We start from the raw sequence: 20,096 nt of genomic DNA, 5'->3' as shown, positions 1-20,096 counted from the left end.
AATTTGTGAGTAACCTTTTGCAACAAGTCGTGCTTTGAACTTATCAAACGAGCCATCAGCTTTGGTCTTGGTTTTATAAACCCATTTACATTTGATAGGAACACGATTTGGGGGGAGTTCAGTAAGAATCCATGTACCTTTGGAGATTAAAGAATCGTACTCAGCTTGCATAGCTTCTTGCCATTGATCCCTTTGAGATGAATTGATAGCTTCCATATATGATATTGGATCCTCTTGGACAGACATAGCATCATCAAAGACATCATATTCAATAGAATAGAATCCATGCTCTATCTCAATAGGAAGATCAACATAGATCTCCAAATTTTCATCAATCTTCTTTGGAGGTGAAGGAGGTTTATGATCATCAGAATTAGTAGAATCACAAAGCAAGTAAGGAAATGCACTAAGCAAAGATTGTGTGTCATCTGAAACATATGACGACCATGTGCCACCCATAGTCTTCTCATCAAATATAGCATCATGACTAATGATAACCTTTTGAGAAGAAGGATCATAAAATTTGTAACCTTTGGAATGATCTGAATAACCAAGAAAAATAACCTTCAAACCTGGAGAATCCAACTTATGTCGAGTGTCCTTGGGCACATGAATATAAGCAATGCAGCCAAATGTGCGAAAGTGAGAGACTGAAGGTGTCTTCCCTGTCCAAATTGTTATAGGAATTTTACCAGCAGGTGCAGTAGTTGGAAGATGATTTTGAATAAAAACAGCTGTTAGAAGTGCTTCAGTCCAAAACTTTCGAGACAAACCAGAGTGTATAAGCATGCAACGTATAGCATTAAGAATCGTGCGATTTTTGCGCTCAGCAACACCATTTTGCTGAGGAGAATAAGGAACTGTAAACTCATGATGAATACCTTGATCCTTACAGAAGTCATCAAATAGATTGGATACATATTCATCGCCATTGTCACTGTGAAGCGTCTTTATAGAGAATCCAGTTTGAAGCTCCACACTTATCTTGTATTGTTTAAATATAGATAAAGCCTCAGACTTATGTCGAAGAAGATAGACATGTGTGTACCGTGAGAAATCATCAATGAAAGTTTTAAAATATCGATATTGAGACTTTGAGGCAGGAAAAGGACCGCAAATATCGGTATGAACCAAATCCAAGAGAGCACAGGAATGTGATGAAGTAGAAGTGTGGAAAGGCGAACGATGGTGTTTTCCAAGTGCACAGTACTCACATATTCCCATACGTGGATGAGATTTAAGATCCATACCTTGCACAAGACCATGACGATGAAGATCAAGAATTTTGGCAAAATCGGAGTGTGCAAATCGTTGATGCCATAATTTGCAATCTGCATCTCCAGGGGCAGTAACAACATTTGCAACTGTATCATTCAATGATAGCTCAAATAGATTACCATGTCGAGGAGCCACTGCTATAGTATGCCCGTCTTTCTCTATACGACATTGATTATGATCAAAGCCAACAAACAAACCAAGATCAACTAGACGAGCAACAAAAATAAGATTTCTTTGCAAATCTGGAACATGAAGAACTCCTCTTAATATTCTAGTGGATGAAACAGTCCCCAGATATAAATCGCCCACTCCTTTGACTTGACAAGTCGTATCAACCGCAAGGTAAACAAACTTCTTGACAGGAAGAGAATGATAATTGTGAAGCCACTGCGATTGGTATGTCATGTTTCCAGTGGCACCTGAATCAACGATGAATAGAGAACCATCATGAACACGAAGTACCTTTTCTCGAGAGATATCATAATGGAAGAAATTGAGCTCCTGATGAGTATGATCATCATCAGTTGTAGTTTGTTGAACAATATAAGCTCGAGAACGTTCTTCATCATATCTGCGTTTATAACAACGATGAGATGGATGATCTGTATGTGCGCAATAATCACGATGAAAACTTTTGGACGAGCGAGGTTGCTTTGTAGTAACTCCATGCTCCTCATCATGTTGACGTGCCCAGCAATCAGAAGCCACATGACCTTTCTTATCACAATAAGAGCAATGTTTGTTAGGATAAGCAAGACGAGAAGATTTACTACCTGGATTAGGGCATGCACCCTGCTGAAAACGTGAAGCAGGATGCTTGCGAGCAACAAAAGCAGCATCAAAATCCCTTTGTTCCCGAGTGACCAAAACAACATCAGATTTTTCCAAATGATGCTCATGACGTTGAGAATATTCAATAAGAGATATACATGCTTTGTCAAAGTGGATATCATCCTTGTTAGACAAAATAGTGATGATATTGTCATATAAAGGATCTTTGATGGTATGAAGAAGTTGAGTAACAATCTGATTTTTAGCAACAGGAGCGCCGGCAGCACCAAGCTGATTGATAATGTCTTTAAAAACCTCGATATGAGAGTGCATAGAGGTACCAACCTTATATTGAAGATTCTTCAAACAAGTTTGGAGATATAAAATTTCGGTGACCGATTTCTTCTCAAACATTGAGATAAGATACTCCCAAATAGCATGAGAGGTTTCCAGATGAAAGACATCCAACATAAGTGAGTCAGGAAGTGCAGACAATATATAACGACGAGCCGCTTTGTCACGACGAATCAATCAATATGATCAATTTTCCATTGTTCAAATAATGGACCATCAGTAATCACAGAATTGTTATTCATCACATCAATAGGTTGAACTGGGCAAGACAGGTCGCCCAAAACAATATCAAATAATTCGTCACCTTCAAGAATTAGCATCATCTTTGCTTTCCACCCAGGAAAGCCTTGTCCTTGGAAGAAGGGAACCGAACGTTGGCCAGATGGATATCTGTTAACAATTACGCAATTGGCCATGCCTGTATGTCGAGAGAAAACAAATAAGATGAGATCGCAGAATCTGCAAACCATGATCAAGACGAGCGTAGTTGAGACGCATGACAATCAAAATAGGGATATGCACGTAAGAACGACGAAAAGTATTGAGTGACTAAAAAGAAATCCCGAAATAGAGAGGCTTAATGTGCAATACGAGATGACGCATATAAGAAAAGCGCTATTTCGGTCGAGCAAAGAACGTGAACGATAATAAAACATCGCTAAAAATAGCAAGATGTTTGCTTGTCGTAATCAACATCATTAACGAAGACGAGAGATTAATAAACTATAATTGGGGATTAACGAACTATAATTAGAAATACAGTTTTAAATAAAGAATCGCAGATTCGAGCAGAATTGCTATCTTGAATCCTGAACCATCATAACTTTTGATCCAGAACTCCGATTGACAAGTAGTTTTGGCAGGATTCGAGAGCACGACGAGAGCTACACACCTGGACCTGGTTTTGTTTTTAAAGACAAAATTAACTAATACTTCTAATTTGAACAAGTTCATGTATCAAATCATCACTTGTGCAAAGAATTCAATCAAGTATAAACAATGAAACAACTTATCTTCCTTGTTGTTGCTATGCATCCATAGCTCAGATACCATTTTGAGAGAGAGAGAGAGAGTACGAGAGAGATACACAAGACATGCTCCCAAAGAATGATTCATATTGATGTAGAGTTAGTATATATAGGTGAGACCCAAGTCAAGTGAGAGATGATATATATAGTTGTAACAAGTGCATTATCTCTTCTCTCCTTGTTTTTCTCTTTTCTTTACTTCTCTCTTTCTTTTTGTTGATGAAGAGTGTATAGAGAGAAGAAGTGAGATAGATCAACGTGCGCAAGGGAGATCGAGAGAGAGAGAGAGAGAGAGAGAGGTCGCTGCCACCGCCAATCCACCACAAAAAGAGAGGGGACAACTGCAAAGAAGAAGGAGGGAACCCGTGAAGGAGAAGAAGAAGAAGGAGAGAAGTGCGAAAGGATTCTTCTTCAATCTTTGAGGTAAGTGCATTATCTCTTCTCTCTTTATTTTTCTCTTTTATTTACTTCTCTCTTTCTTTTTGTTGATGAAGATGGAGCACAAGGTGGAGCCTCCTCTAGTGCAGCAACAAGTGCTCCCCATAGAGCACAACGACCACCAGAGAAGAAGAGGAGATGGAAACCGGGCACTATCGCCCTTTGGAAGATAAGGAGAATGCAGTGCGGATACGAGCTTCTCATCCTAAAAAGATATTTTCATAAGGATGTTGTTCGGGAAGTCATGCAAGACTTGGAGTTGAAAGGGATGGAAAGATTTTGGGCACAAGTGCAAGAGAGCCCACTAGTAGGAAGGTAGACTGGTGCAGCTATGATGATAGAAAGAAGAGCCTACATGATGTACTACATATACCTTCTATTACCAAGAATCTATTGTCGATTGGTTAGATGGCGGAACAAAATTTGCAAGAATCTACTATCGGTTGGATAGATGATTTCAACTGATACACATGGCTATACATTCAGAAGTACAAGGATGAGGTACTCAATGTCTTTAAGAAAATGGGTTTATAAAGAGAAATGCAAGTCATATGGTTCGTTGAAAATGTATAAAGCTCGGCTCGTTGCAAAGGGATATGCACAGCAATACGGCCTAGATTATGAGGAAACTTTCAGCTCGGTTGCCAAGATGGAAATGGTGAGAATAGTCATTGCATTAGAGGCTTCTAAGGGCTGAAAATTATGAAAAATTGATGTAAAAAATGCATTCCTGAATGGTGACTTTCTTGAAGAGGTATATATGGAGTAGCGTTAGGGTTATGTACACAACCTGAGGTGTATATGGATGCTAACTAGCAACCCTGTCTATCATGCTAGATCCAAACACATAGAGATTCATTACAACTTCATCAGAGAAATGGTACTTGTAGAACAAATTGATCTACTTCATGTGAAGACAGAAGACCAGGTAGCCGATATCTTTACCAAATCACTTGGTAAAGAGAAATTCGTTCGTTTCAAGGATCTACTTGGAGTAGAGCAAACTAGTCTGAGCTCAAGAAATGGAGTTTGAGAAGGGGGAGGATGAGCTTGATTCTTTTGATCTTAATACATCTCCATCCATTGAGATTGAGGGTGAAGACAAGAAAGAAAAGATAGAAGATGACTTAGACATAGGTAAAAACAAAAAGGAAGAAGTAGAGCTTAGAGACACTACCACTCCCTATATAAGTGTTTCTGGCTCCAACACCATGGTATAACTTTTACAGATGTCCAAATGCTCCCCCAAAAAGACTTGAACAAGTTTGGAATAAGCTGGAGTGAGCAGAAGATCAATGGGACTTATTCATACCTCAGAGTCTTGACTATAATGAAAGCTTGAAGTGAAGCTCTTCTTCTTGGGCCTAACAAGTGATAAAAAAGTTCCTTTAGTAATACTTTTTGGAATTAATTATATCTAGCTTTTGCAATCACAAGCTCTTTTTCTTCTCCGGCGTAAGCAAGTGATGAAAAATCTCCTTGCGAAATACCTTTTCGAATTAATTATATCTAGCTTTTGCAATCAAAGGATTCAGTTTTTTTTTGAAAATCTGATACACAAATTTTTAGACATTAGGTATAGGTGATTTTGGCAAATGAATTATGCAAGAATATTTAGTGCATATAGCTAGAAGGGTGGCAGGGCTGCATGCCATGCCACCTAATTTTTTTCCCCTCTATAACCGTCACTATTTGCGTCGAAAATTTACTCTGCAACCGTCGCTATTTGTGTCGCTATTTGCATCGCTATTTTTGTCGCTAATTAGGTTGGCGACGCTAATAGCGACGATAATAGTGACCCAAATAGGCTCGTTCATTATCCTTACTTCGAATTCGAGCATAGAGTCTAGGTTATAATAATCCCAATTTACAGTGTTTTAGGGAAACGGAATGGGACTTTGCCTTATGGCAGACAGGTCAAACCTTGCATCCCTCTCGTTTCCCATTCTCCTTGAACCAAGTGCACCGTGAATCCGCTTCGGCCCTGGCATTTTTGCGTAATGTAGTTTTTCTCTGGGTTCGACGCTAGTTGCCATTTAGGAAATGACCATTAGGGAAAACCCTAATTCTGGTCGGTCCTAAGTGGGAACAGCCAGAATACTTCCGCTACGTGGCAGATGCGGAAAGTCCTAGATCGCAAACCCCGTAACATTCCATGGGAGTGCCGGGCAGAGCTTTCTAGACCTCCTTTCCGATGGACTGCTAAGACGTGTCTTGAAGGGAACACGTGGACACGTTACAGTATCATCTTTTTATTATTGAAAACTTCTTATTGGTCTCCAATTTTTGAGAATCCATGCCATTCGTACTACTTTTGTATATGGGTATTTATTGTGTTGGGTGATGTTGTTTTTTTTAAATCGTGTGGAGCTAATGAAGATGAAGCTGTGAGGATTAATGATGTTAGTTATAATATGGTTGTAGTTGAAAACTTGGATGCTGAACTTTTATATCCTTTAATAGTTTGAATTATTTTGGTTTTATGATGTTGGAATGGTTCTTGGTGTTATTGGTTTTTCTTTCATACGTGTTTTAGATATAGGTTCTATGAAGCTAAAATGTTGGGAAAGTGATAGTAGTTGGTGACTTGTGATGGACTGAAGATTCTTTTTAGCAAATATTAGAGCTTTTATTCTCCTTTTCTTTTTGAGGTCGTGAGGATGCTTCCTTTTTAAGTGTGGGGATATGTTGAGTGTGGAAATGATTTGTTTTTTGGGATGTTTTTTGTTCTTTTTGTTGCTGAATGGTTGCTTTTGGTGATTGATTGTTTGAATTTGAAGATGTTTTGAAGTGTTTGGAATGGTTGAGTATGTTTGAAGGGTTTATGTTGGTTTTTGATGAGGATATGTTGTTTTAAAGGGTTCTGTGATTCTCTCTGTTGGGTTCCATAAGGTCCGATTTTCTTATGTTTTGTTCTATTTTGTTTCTATTTTGGTAGTTGAGATGGTTGAATGGATGTTTTGAGAGATGATTGAGGTTGTGTTAAAAGGTTTATGAAATATTGAATTGGTTTTTGTGGTTTTTATGGTCTTTGTTGATCTTCTGTAAGGTTCTATAGCTTCTGTAGTTCTGTTCTTCTGTTGTCCTGTTGTTTTGTGGTATGTGCTATTTGTTTTTGTTGAGTGTTATGTTGGATGTATTGGGAAGTGTTATTGTAACGTGCCAGCCTAACGGTTGTCCAAGCACATTTTTAGCGGTTCATCGCGAAACGAATCTAAGCGCCGCTGCTCGGCATTCCCATGGAATGTTTTGGGGTTTGTCGCCTAGGTTTCCCCGAGTCCACTTTGCAATGGAACGTTCACAGCCAAACCCACTAGGATCGACTTGAAATTTGGGTTCCTATGGGTTAAGATCTCCTGACAGCATTCTAGCATTGGGTCCTAGACATCCTACTTTTTGTAGGGATATCCAAGCCGCTGAAGCGGATCCATGCCACAAAGAGAATGGGAAACAAGAGGGATGCACCATTCAACCTCTCTGCCCATAAGGCATAGCTTATTTCGATCCCCTAAAATGGTATGAATCGGGTTCTAATCTAATATTACCTAAAGGTCATTTGTCTATAGAACCTTGTGAGAAGCCTCCCAGCTTTCTGGGACCACCCTGCTATAGGACGGACCCGTCAGGGGCTCCGTCCACCCACTTCCCTCAATGGGGATTCTTTAGTTTCCTAATTAGGTCCTATCACAATTTATGTGGAACATTTAAAAGCAGCTTCCTTAATTAAGACCTTTAGGAAACAGGGTTCATTTGGGTAACTTATGGCACTAACACAAAAACAATCCATGCAAGTTCGTTGGAAGTAAATCTTATATTATCATCTTAACTGAAATACAAGTCTCGTTCAATAAGGATGGATTCTACAATCCATAAGGATGCATCTTATTTCCTCCAAGTATCCGCCCTGGCATTAGTAACACGGCCTCGAGAATCTATCCCGAGTCACATCAATCATTTGAGTAGGACCAAAAAGCAGGGAATTTACAACTAGTGCCCCCTTGGCATCCAAGCGTCCTCCTACATTCAAACTGACCCACTGAGAGACCTCTCGTGGTGGGTTTGGTCCAAGTTCCCACCACGGTTATTTGGAACCCCCTTGGCTAGGGTTGGCCGTCAACTAGGGGTAGCTTGGCCCACCCTCCTTGAGTTCAACTTGATTCATTATTCAATTTATTGTTGTGAGCTTGGGTCATTCATTTCCTTCACAGACATTGAGCCTAGATTTACAAGCACAAACAAACACTAAAGGTGAGTGCTCTCAAGACATCTGCTAAGGTGGAGTCCTCATCTTTGATGCTAACGTCGACCTTCTTGATCATTCTTGCCTTTGCGTCATTTTTCATTATTTCCACGGGGGATGAGGAATACCCTCTGCATGACCCCACTACTATGTATTAGGGTAGAGTAATTTCACACACACAACCTCTCTTACTTTTACTCATGCTTTGTCTCTCTTTTTTTCTTTCTTTACACTTATTTGTAGAGCTAAAACTATTGTGCTTTGTGTTAAGTGATTTTCTTTTCCATAATATATCATTTCTATTTGCATCAGTATTTGCATCAGAATGTAGTTTGGAAAGCATATCAATATTGGCATTGCTATATACCAATGGCCATAGTGATGCCAAAAAAAAGTGTTGCTAAACTTTGTCACTATAGCTCTATGCCCTTGTAGTGTACAATGCAATGAAAGTATACAAGCCTACAAGTGCGATAGTGTGTGTTAGTGCAAGAAGTAGTGCATGTGCATGTGTGTGTGCCATTGAGCATATAAGTGCATTAGTTGAGGTCGTGCACAATACAATGCTAATAGAGATAGGAAGAAAAAATTCAAATTCAACCAAGATTTACAGACTAGAAATTAGCCATAGTCTTAACTTTAACACTAGTCTTATAGTTTGCCACAAAAGTGGCTATAAGCCACTTAAGTGATTTAGGTCCTAATATATAATATGTAAAATGATATACATATATGATATCAAAATTGGATGGGACTTTACCAATCTTGTAAGAAAATAGAGTAAAAGTTTGGAACAAGTTTCAAGTGTAAATTCATCTTCTATAAAAATTCAATTTTCAAAAGTGCATGAAAATTGGTCAAAATAACACTTTGAAACCCTTTTTTGAGCTCTTTAAAAAGTTTAAAATTTTTATATTCTTACAATTCAAATGCATGTTGAAACATATCAAAGTATTCTTCATCAACATTTTAACTTGAGAAAAAATAAGAGATATTCTTAATTAAAAAATTAAAAATTTTATTTTAAAAATAGCCTCAAAGTTAGACACAAAAATATGCACCCATTTTACAAATTTTCAACTATTGTCTTGTGTTGATCACATTTCCTTAAAATTGTTTCTTTTTATCCTTTCTTATTGATGAAAACTAGAGATTTTTAGAAAGGGTTCAAGTTGACACAAAGCTGGCTTTTCTACTACAAGATCAACATTAATCAATGCAAAACATGCAGCACACCTCGACCCCATAGTGTAAGATGGATCTATCCCTACCATAAGCTCTTCCATGTATGCAATGCCTCTCTTGCCAGATAGATACCTACATTAAAGCATAAATTTGAGTGTAGTCTTACCTCTACAAGGGTTGGAATATGGCTCCCATTAACTTTTCTCTTGGTATCGCTTCTTCTCCTATGGTGATCTCTTCCCTATGCTTGGTGGATCTTATTTCTTATCCATTGCTCCTCTTTCCTCTAAAGCCCCCCTAAGTTGGAAAACACTTTTGCTCCTTGCAGCATGGAAAATGAAGAAAACAAGACAATGAGCAATGCTAAAGATGATTCATGAGAAAGGGAAAATGTTGAGGTTGTTAGAGAGCCTATGGGTAGCAAAGGTATTTGATGTGGGAAGGAAAAACACAAAAAAAGTGAGACCATAAGCACATGATTATCTGAAGTAGTGGACAACTAGAAGATATTTGTCTACAACAACTTGATGATTAGTTAGTGCAAGCAAGCAACTTGTGACTTGTAGACAGTGGGCTTCCCTATTGATGCACAACTTATATATAGCAACAACACTTGTGGGTTGATGTTTTTGGAGAAGAGAATATGTGGGCTACCTTGATGAAGCAAATAATGGAAGCAAGTTGAAAAATCCTTCAAGACAATAAATGATCTAGTGTGAGTAACAATTGTGGATTAAAAGCATGTGTTGATTATGCTTGGTCTGTAGAAGCAAAGGGTTTGATGTTTGTTTGCATCAAATCATTGATTCTTGAACAAGGCTTGGGGAGTAGAGAAATTAGGGATAGTAAGGAGATTAACTACAACAAAGTGTCTACTATAAACACTTTTCTACTTGATCCTGATCATCACGTAGATAGCAAAAACTACTCTTCTTGATGGTGCCTTTTGTTTGAGGGATCCATGCTCATTTGCACCCTTCAGGATCATGAATAGTAGAGGAGATGATCATCCACAAAAAGTCATCTTTTTTTCAGGAGCAATAATCATGATCATCAATTGTGTATGCAAATGGTACCTTCTCTAAGTCATGACCATCAAAATGACAATAAAATAATAGAGCTAGGCATAATAAAACCCTTAGCAAGTAAGACTAAGGCTCAAAAAGCCATGTTTTCCAAATATCCATGTGATTGTATGAAGAGCTATAATATAAGATGGGTCAATATAAGCATGGAGAAATGACAGTTCTCAAAGGGTTTTGCACAAAAAAAAGAAATTTTGGTGGTGATAACTTACTTTCTTATGCATGTTTATACGATAATCAAATATTTAGTCAAGGTCCATACGAAGGTCCATACCTGCTTGCCTTTTTTAGTACAAGCCATTATAGTGTAATGGCAAGGTTTGAATGAAGGATTCATTCTAAAACCATGGATGCAAATATCATGATAGTTGAGCTAGAGTACTTTGGGAAGATTCATGATATTTGGACATTGATTACTATAGTCTCAACATATTCCTCTTGGATCATAGAGATGGACTCCATAAAAATCTAGATGGATGTATGCAACAACTTTGCAATCCCCAAACATATTTAAAGCAAGGCTAGAGAGTTTATCACCTCTTCCACTTATTTGAGCCACATTCACCCTGTGCTACTTTCTCATATGAACTATTTACATTTAGGTTATTTTTTATCTTAATCCATTGCAGGAGTGGTAGTAATGGGCAGGTGGTAGTACTATATGGTTCTCCATGCTCTCAAATGTTGTATGTAAAGTGTAACCTACTTAAAGATAGCAATTATTTTGGTCAAATGGCTAGTTCAATTCTAATGTACATGAAGAGATGGAAGCTCCCAACAAAATAAAGCAAAGAGTCTACTAATATTCTAAATTTTCATGAGGAGACAATGATGAGCAAGTACTTACTTCATAGTCGAGCATGAGAATCTCAATAAGGAGGAGTTGGGTCTTCCTCCAAGAGAAGAGGTGTATATAGATTTAGACATTTTCAATTATTTACATCAAGGTGAAGTGGATGATAATCTTTAGAGTCTCAAACCCTTGTACATGACAAAATCTCAAGTAAGCCAGGTAAACTATGCAAGACAATTCTACAAATCTAAAATTGCTTTAGTGGTATATCTTAACTTATGAGAAAAAAGAGAACAAGAAAATTCTACAAATCTCAAATTGTTGTGATGATATGTTTTAATTGATGAGAGAAGAGAAGAGTAAATTTGAGGTATTGTAGAAAAGGGAGAAGGAGAGATAAAGAGGGAGAGAGAGGATGTGAAGAATACTATATACTAATTTATTTGTTTGTCATAGGTAGGTCTACACATGTTGGCATAGTCAATGGTACATAGATGAGGAGATATAATGCTTCATGGCTAATACATGGATCCCAATTTCTTGCAATGGCACAAGAGCCATTGTCACACTCTACATCACATGTAGAGTCAAAGATATTGTCTCATATCGTTATACAGAATAAATGCATATATCATTATCATTTCCTAGCTTCCTATAGAAGTTTTCATGGTTATAAACCCTATGGAGATGACAATGCTATCTCTTTATCTTCTCGATGCTTAGCTCAATAGGCCCCCAACCACAATCTCATAGGCTAGAAGATACATCACCATTTTCATCCCCAATTTGCTGGTCCATCACATCAGCCTTATACCATGATTTTTTATCCATCTTCACCTACATTAGGGGGGATGGAATCCCACTCATAGGAGCATAGCTTTATGGGTTTTCATATAGTGCTAAGTTGGTTCTAACATTTGCCACTTAATACACTAGTCTAAGCTTGCCTTTTCCTATCCATTACTAGTCCCTTGCCAAAATCCTAGATAACATCCCCATCTCCACTCAATGTTATTAGGGAAACCCTAATTTTGTAGTCTAGTCATTCTATCCCTTATTATCCCATGGCCAGACCCTAGATAGCATCCTAGTCTTCACCTAGCCTACTTAGAGCAGGCATGATTTGGTAGTCACCCCTCCTACTTTAAGATTAAGACTAGATGTTGATAGTGATTATCCCTCTTTCTTTGAGATATGCATTTATTTATTATCAAATGCAAACCATATTGTGGAGTTTATTAGAGAAAATCTATATAGATATAAATTATTTTGATAATTGTCGGGACAAAAGTGGGCCCCATTGGCTCTAAGGGTCTAGCCATGCTCTTACACCCTCCAAATGACCCCCATGGCCTGGCAACTAGGAGTGTATGGTCACCAAGAGTGTTTGGATGCTATGAAATGATTTGTCTAATGGATGCATTTGTAGACATGAGTTTCAAACTATAGTCCAACATGCTGCCCTTCCCAACGTCAAGGATAGGGAGATTTCCATACATATAGGTGACTAACACTTTGTTATACACATAAACAGGGTATCCCCCATTGATTGTTGTGGCTTCTTTGGATCTCCTATAATCAAGGGATTGACCCCAAGATGTGTTGTCTCAAACATAAAGAACAAACATGACGAAATCCTCTCATGATGTATATAACAATCCAAAAATATTTCAACCTCACATAACGTTTCTCCAAAGATCACCATACTACCCTACATCAAATAAGTCTCACATTCTTAGCATTGCTCACAATTAGACATGCGGATGCTATGCATGCAGGATTTTTCCTTTTGATACCATGCTTAAATGTAAATACAATGTGTATGACACATTGTGCTCAAACAAATTTTACTATAAATTGGCCCAAGTGTTATGCAAAAATAGACTTTCCATGATTTCTTTTCTAACATTATGTTGCATTGCAAAGGGATAGTACTAGGCTAACCCATGCTACTATTCCTCTTCAAATATAAATAAACCAAAGGTTGTATGCCATAATACAAATAAGGAGTAAATATGCACTTTACACACATAAGGCAAATCCTCGTACCCTACCATCATTATACATCTATATACACATTCTTTATTTTAGGAAATTTTTGACACATTAAACTAAAATTTTCACTTACAAAAAGACTATTATTCATGGGATTTTTCATTTATTTGAACATAAGTTACTAATTTTTTATTTTTACCTTTTTATGACTAATATGAACTTTGATCCATCAAGATATCAATTACTATTCCATGCAAATAACATTGAACCCTCAAAACTCAATAAATTCTCCACTTTCACATTAAATCTTGCATTAGATTATATGATTTTAATCATTTTTATGCATTAGATTATATGATTTTAATCATTTTTATGTAAAGGATTGAAAGTGACTAATTTTTTTATGCTTTCAAAAATTGAAAAATATAACCCAAGAATTTTCAACCATTTTTCATGATAGACACAAGAGATACAATATAATACATAGTAAATCGGCACTTATGCTAAATCCTATACATGTGACATATCGTATCTGAAAAAATGGAGCCACTGACGCTCATCTTCCTACTTCCTCACTCCATTCCTTGCATCTTGTCACAATCTAGTACCCATTTCTCTTGAGAGGAGAAATGTTAGAGTTTGATCTTTTCATTTAATGCATCATTTATTTTGCTTGTCCTAGCAAAATAGGGTGAAATTTTACAAGAAGCCATAGGCAAGACTAATCCTTGGAATTTCACTTTATAAAAATTTCCATTTTTGGGGGCATGAAGGGGTGTGCTGAAAAATGTACCCCCATCATGTTTAGTTTTCTTCATGTTGAGGCTTTTTAATACTTATTTCACTAATTTATGAGTTAATCGGTTCATTTTCCTTGCATTCACAGTATCAACAAAAGCAGTTTACTCAAACTTGGAAGCCCAAACAGACTCAAAATATGAAAGCACATTCCTAGTATCGAAAACTATTACATTGGCCCCCTGGATGGTATTTTCGACTTTTAAATCAACTAGCTCCTTTATAACATAAAACCTTATGGCCATTAAATGGGGGGTCAAATAGAGTTCAATAGACGAATGGACACTTGCTTTGGATTTTCAATGTCAAAATGCACTTAAAAAAACTCTAGCTCCTCAATCTATAATCGACATATTTTCCACCAAACCAGCTACTTTTACATTTACCAAGCTACTTTTATGCTGTAAATTCCATCTTAAAATCAACTCTTATTGGCAACCACATGATTGGGTGACTTAGTCTGCTGAATCCATGAACTAATCTATACACAAGGAAAATAGAGAGAGCATCATGCTACTACAAATAAAATACCCTTGACAAGATCAATGTATGAATTCCATGAGGGATAGGCCAAGCATCATTTTACAAAGAAGTCAAAAGCTAGTTACTTTGGCCTAAGAAAATTTAACATTATATCCAAAAAGCACTTAGTGCTCTTGTCCTAGCAAGAACATATCATTTTGATCTATCAAATGCATGGTCTTCTTTGCATATACATTACATCTTATTAGACTAACCAAGTTAAATAAGAAATGGCATAAGATGTGAGGGCTAGCCTTATACTACATATGCAAGTTAGTTTATTGCAATCTAATCATTGAAGTTTAATCTTAGCCTTTTTTATATCCACAAGTCTAAGTCTTCCCACTAATATGATATTAATATGGGCTATCCCTTCTTGGATGCTATTAGAGACCCTTCCTATAGAGAAAATCATATATTAATGCTCATTTAAACATTCCATATTTGGATTATTGCATATGTCACAACCCAAACTAGGTAGAGTTTCAATCCTAGGCCCATCACATAGATGCATCCCACAGTGGTGCATACTATTAGATGTATCATTTTGGCATTTGTCTCGAGGGGGGGGGGAGGGGGGAAGAGGATCACTCATAAATATATGTATGTATAACACGAGTTCAAAATAAGGAGTTTATAAAATACCATTTTTATACATTTTTTACATATAGAAGAGTGTCATATTGAAAGAGGTTACTTACAAATTGAATAAAAAATGATTGTGTTTTATTTAAGAAAATTTCATAAATTAGGATATCTATAAATATGCCATGAATGCACGTTATATAGAGGATGTATATATATACATATATACATATACATATATATATATATATATATATATATATATATATATATATATATATATATATGTATGTATGTATGTATGTATGTATGTATGTATGTATGTATGTATGTATGTATGTATGTATGTATGTAGTAGATCCATTGAGGCCTTTGGTCTCATCCACTTGGGAATTGACCATGGCATGTCCACCTAGAATTCTTGGCCGTTTATCTAATACAACGAACACACTTTTAGAGATTTTGAGCTACCAAATCTATCTCACATTTCTCTTTATATTCTTACACTACCTCAATTTACCACATTGATCTAATGGACTCAATGTAGACTTATTGCTATGACCAAATTTCCTCACATACTTAAGACTTCCATCTAGGATAGGTGGACCTTTGGCATGACTTATTGCTATGACCAAATTTCCTCACATACTTAAGACTTCCATCTAGCATAGGTGGACCTTTGGCATTCTGCATTGATCTTCACATTGATCTAATGGAAAAGGTCTCTCAAGAGCCTTTCCATGAGCAAAATGAGAGCCACTTATAGGATGCTCATCCACACTTATAGTCACAATGGTTCTATTGACTTTGTTTCATAGCCACCTCTCATGGAATTGTTATAAGCCCTACACTAAGACTTTCTTGGCTTCGAACCTTTCCAACAAGAGATATACTATCACTACACATAGAATCCACATTGCATGCCTAGATATTTTTAGTACCAAGGTTCCCCACACAAGTTGGCTTGGTATTAGCAAAAAAGGTTGAATACTTGGATGCAATTACAATGAGTGGGAAAAAATCCAATTTTTTTCCAACATCTCTTAATATACTTCTCATAATCAATTGTCTACATATCTTAGCCTCATTTAATGACTTAGGATCTCACATCCTCATTTGGATTTGTATATTAATTACAAAGCCACTCATAAAGAGCTCACACAACACGTCATTCGGCAACATAGTGGCTCTTCTTGACCAAAGACTAATAATATTATCAAAGTCTCTAACATATTCTTTGATGGAGATATATGAATCTTGCCAAATCTACACAAACTATCCCAAGACCAAAGTCAAGGGAACCTTCTTCTCATAATCATTTAGGAATTTGTTACATAGTTTCTCAAAGGTTCTAATCAACCCTCTTGGAATGATCCAATACCATTTCTTAGCCTCTCCCTTCAAGGTACTTGAAAACACAAGCATGAAAGGGATGTAGGAGACGCGGGAGAGAAGAGCACACATAATGCAAGTGTTGTCAGCAATGTTATGACAGCCTTATTGCACTTTCATATATATATGAATAAAGAATACGTGTAGTCACTGTACACGGGCACGCCCAAGGGCCTTTTACCCCAACAACCTCCCTCAATACCTATAAGTGCATCCAAGTAATAGACAATATCCATAATCAGAGCATCAAATCCCATATAGCATCCAAGGTCGTAATGAAAAAAGCAAAGTCGTAATGGAAAAAGCCAAGTCAATGTCCAAATGCTCAAGGGAATACTCAAATGAGTGTCGAGATGAGGCTCAAACAACTGGGATCCACAATCAACCAAAAGCATTCACCAAGACATCATAACCCGCACTGGGTAGCCTAGGCATAAACCATGTCATGATAGTGAAATGTATGTTGCAAGGAAGTGATAGTGAACCATAAAATCGAGCTCTAATCTCAGCTCAAAACAATTTTGGAGCATAGAAGAACCATGTGGCATCATCCAAATGTGTGAATACATCAACCCAAGTAGCCGGGAGCACCCCGTACATAATAGGCACAACTTGGCAAATCATTAAATAGCTTCAGCCCTAAATTTTCTAGTAGCATATAACCTTTGTAAACTGAGCAAATTAGTGCTCAATCCAAGCTCAAATACATAGGCAAACCATAGGCATACATTCCCATATGTATAGGCACCAACCACGCATAATCGGACATCAAATGCATGGACATGTAAGCATAAAATTGAAGTAACAGGTGGTTGCCCTATTTTGGACAGATCTGGGATTGTTCAAAATAGTCAATGACTGAGCTAAATCAGCTCCAAATGCATCTCACATAAGAGGCATAACATCCATAAGTGATTCGATATCAATAGACATCAGTAGAAGCATCACATAAGCCATAGGCATACAAATACATGTTGTCTCAGACCTGAAATCTGTTGCAGAATAATCTCTCATTAGAATTTGGTAAATCTAACATCACCATTGCGTTTGGAACGTGCTAAAACCCCAACTTAGACTCTTATCTTGCCTGAATCGGGTTCCGAATGCCCAAGATATAACAAAAAGAGTGATTTTTGAGCCATTTTTGCAAACATGCGCAAATAAAACGTGAGCATGATGCTGTACTTGAGGGGTCAAATTAGGGTGGGTAGGGGATAAGCTAGAGCCCAATGAGGGCCTACAATAGGCCTACACAAGCGTAGGACTAGTCCAAGCACGAGGTGAAAGAACAAGCTTCAATGATGGAAGCTATGGCTGCCTCTTCATGAAACCCTGATGTTCATGTCAAAGAATGGGTGAGAACTAACTGAGAAGCAAGCTCTCGTACCTCGTGTAGATGCCGGGAAGAGCTTGCAAAGGAGTGGCTCTAATACCATATGAAAGGGATGCAAGAGACACGGGAGAGAAGAGCATACACAATGTAGGTGCTGTCAACAATGTTATGACAGCCTTATTGCACTTTCATATATATATGAATAAAGAATATGGGTGGTCACTGTACACGGGTAGGCCCAAGGGCATTTTACCCCAACAAAGCATTTGATGTATATCATCAAACCCACTCACAAGGCAAGTTAGACTATATTATTTCAAATATAACATTGGATCCTCATTTAACAGTCCATAAAACATTGGGAGATCCCTATAAGGAGGAAGGCATTTATTCCTCTTCTTTGGGATCAACATTGGGTCATCTAGATCTTCATATTCATCTTGACCTATTCCAAGCATCTCAAGGTATCTAACTTCTTCCATATCTACCTTTACTAATGTAGGAAGGTTAATTTTTCCATTGACGTCCCTTTCTGCCAACTCATAGAGTGCTCTAAGGAGTTGTATAACTTTAAGCATATCATTCTAATGCTTTCTCAGAGGATCTTCCATCCCTTGCCTTTCCACATGCAACTCCATAATAGGTTTATACAAGAGATTTTTCCCCTCATCTAAAGGAAATATATCAATATTAGCTAGAGCTTGTTGGGGGTCATACCTTTTGAGTAATAGTTTTCCCTAATAACTAAGGCTTCCAACATCCTTATGAGGCCTAATATTTTAGTTTGCTAATCGACCACATGGGACATTTTAGCCACAACTAAATTCAATTGTTTGCGCGTACTTTTCCATGGTGTTACAACTTTAGCATAATTGTTAGTTGATGCCATGACTACCACTGGTTCCAACACACTTGTTGCATATCCTCCAAATTGATGGATGGCTATGCACAATCTTTCTTAGATATAGACCACATTGAGGCAAAACTTGGTCCATGCCATCATACTAGAGGATGAAATACCTACTAAATGATTACTTTTCACATTACATAAATCATCCCTTATAAAGAATTTATGCTCAAAATAATTAATTAGATCCATTAGTAGATTTTGTATAGGGCAAGCCAAGTGTTTTAATCCATGGGCAAACCCCATTTTGTGAATATTTTAGCAGTCATAATGGTCAAGCTTATATATTTTTAGATTCCTTTTCAATCAAGGTCCAAAAATTGCCACTTATAAGTGGCTCTTGGCAAACTCACCACATATCAGGACCAAAAATAGGAACACTAGCTATAAGGCTCTAGCTAGGGACTCCTATACCCTCCAAATGACCCCATAGCCTCATGGTTACAAGCATTTGGATGCTATGAAATGATTTATCTAATAAATGAATTTGTACACATCAGATTCAAATCGAAGTCCAACGTATTTCCCATCCTGACAACAAGCATAGGGAGCTTTCAATACATATAGGTGACTAACACCTCGATATACACACAAACAATACATTTCCTAATTGATTGTTGTGGCTCCTATAGCTCTCCTACACCTAAGGATTGACCCCAAGATGCGTCTTCTCAAACATAAAGAACAAATGCCATGACAAAATCCTCTCATGATATATATATAACACTCTAGGAATATTTCAACCTCACGAAATATCTCTCCAAAGATCATCATACTATCCTATAGTAAGGAACCTCACTCTCACTGTTAGTTACAACTAGCCATATAGGTGCTATGCATCTAAGAGTTTTCCTTTTGATACCATGCTTAAATGCAAATATAATGTGTATACTCACTGTGCTCAAATTATTTTGACTATAAATTAGCCAAGTGTTATGCAAAAATTGTATTTCCATGATTTCTTTTCTCTAATGTTATGTTGCATGGCAAAGGGACAGTACTAGGCTAACCCATGCTACTATTTCTCTTCAAACTTAAATTAGAACTTATTCAAATCTGATCTCTTTTCAATAATTTTTCTCATATTTCTTAGGTTTTATTTTCATACATAGGTATAAAAGGATTGTAACATCATTTTTTGTATAAATAAGTAGTAAATATGCACTTTTTACACATAAATGGAGGTAGATTAAGACAAATCCATATGCCCTACCATCATTATACATCCATACATGCACTCTTTATTTTTGGTAATTTTTCTTTTTAACTTTAAAAATACCATTTTTATGGTTTTTTATTTATTTAAACATAACTTACTAATTTCTCTTAATTTTTAAATTTTTATGACTAATATGAATTGTGGTCCATCAACATAAAATTATTATTCCATAC

The sequence above is a fragment of the Lygodium microphyllum genome, chromosome 20, assembly GCF_053477565.2.
Source record: "Lygodium microphyllum isolate KBCC chromosome 20, Lygodium_microphyllum_v1.1.10, whole genome shotgun sequence".
Classification (NCBI taxonomy): Eukaryota; Viridiplantae; Streptophyta; class Polypodiopsida; order Schizaeales; family Lygodiaceae; genus Lygodium; species Lygodium microphyllum.
The sequence above is the reverse complement of the archived record's forward strand: the minus strand, read 5'-3'. Positions refer to the sequence as shown.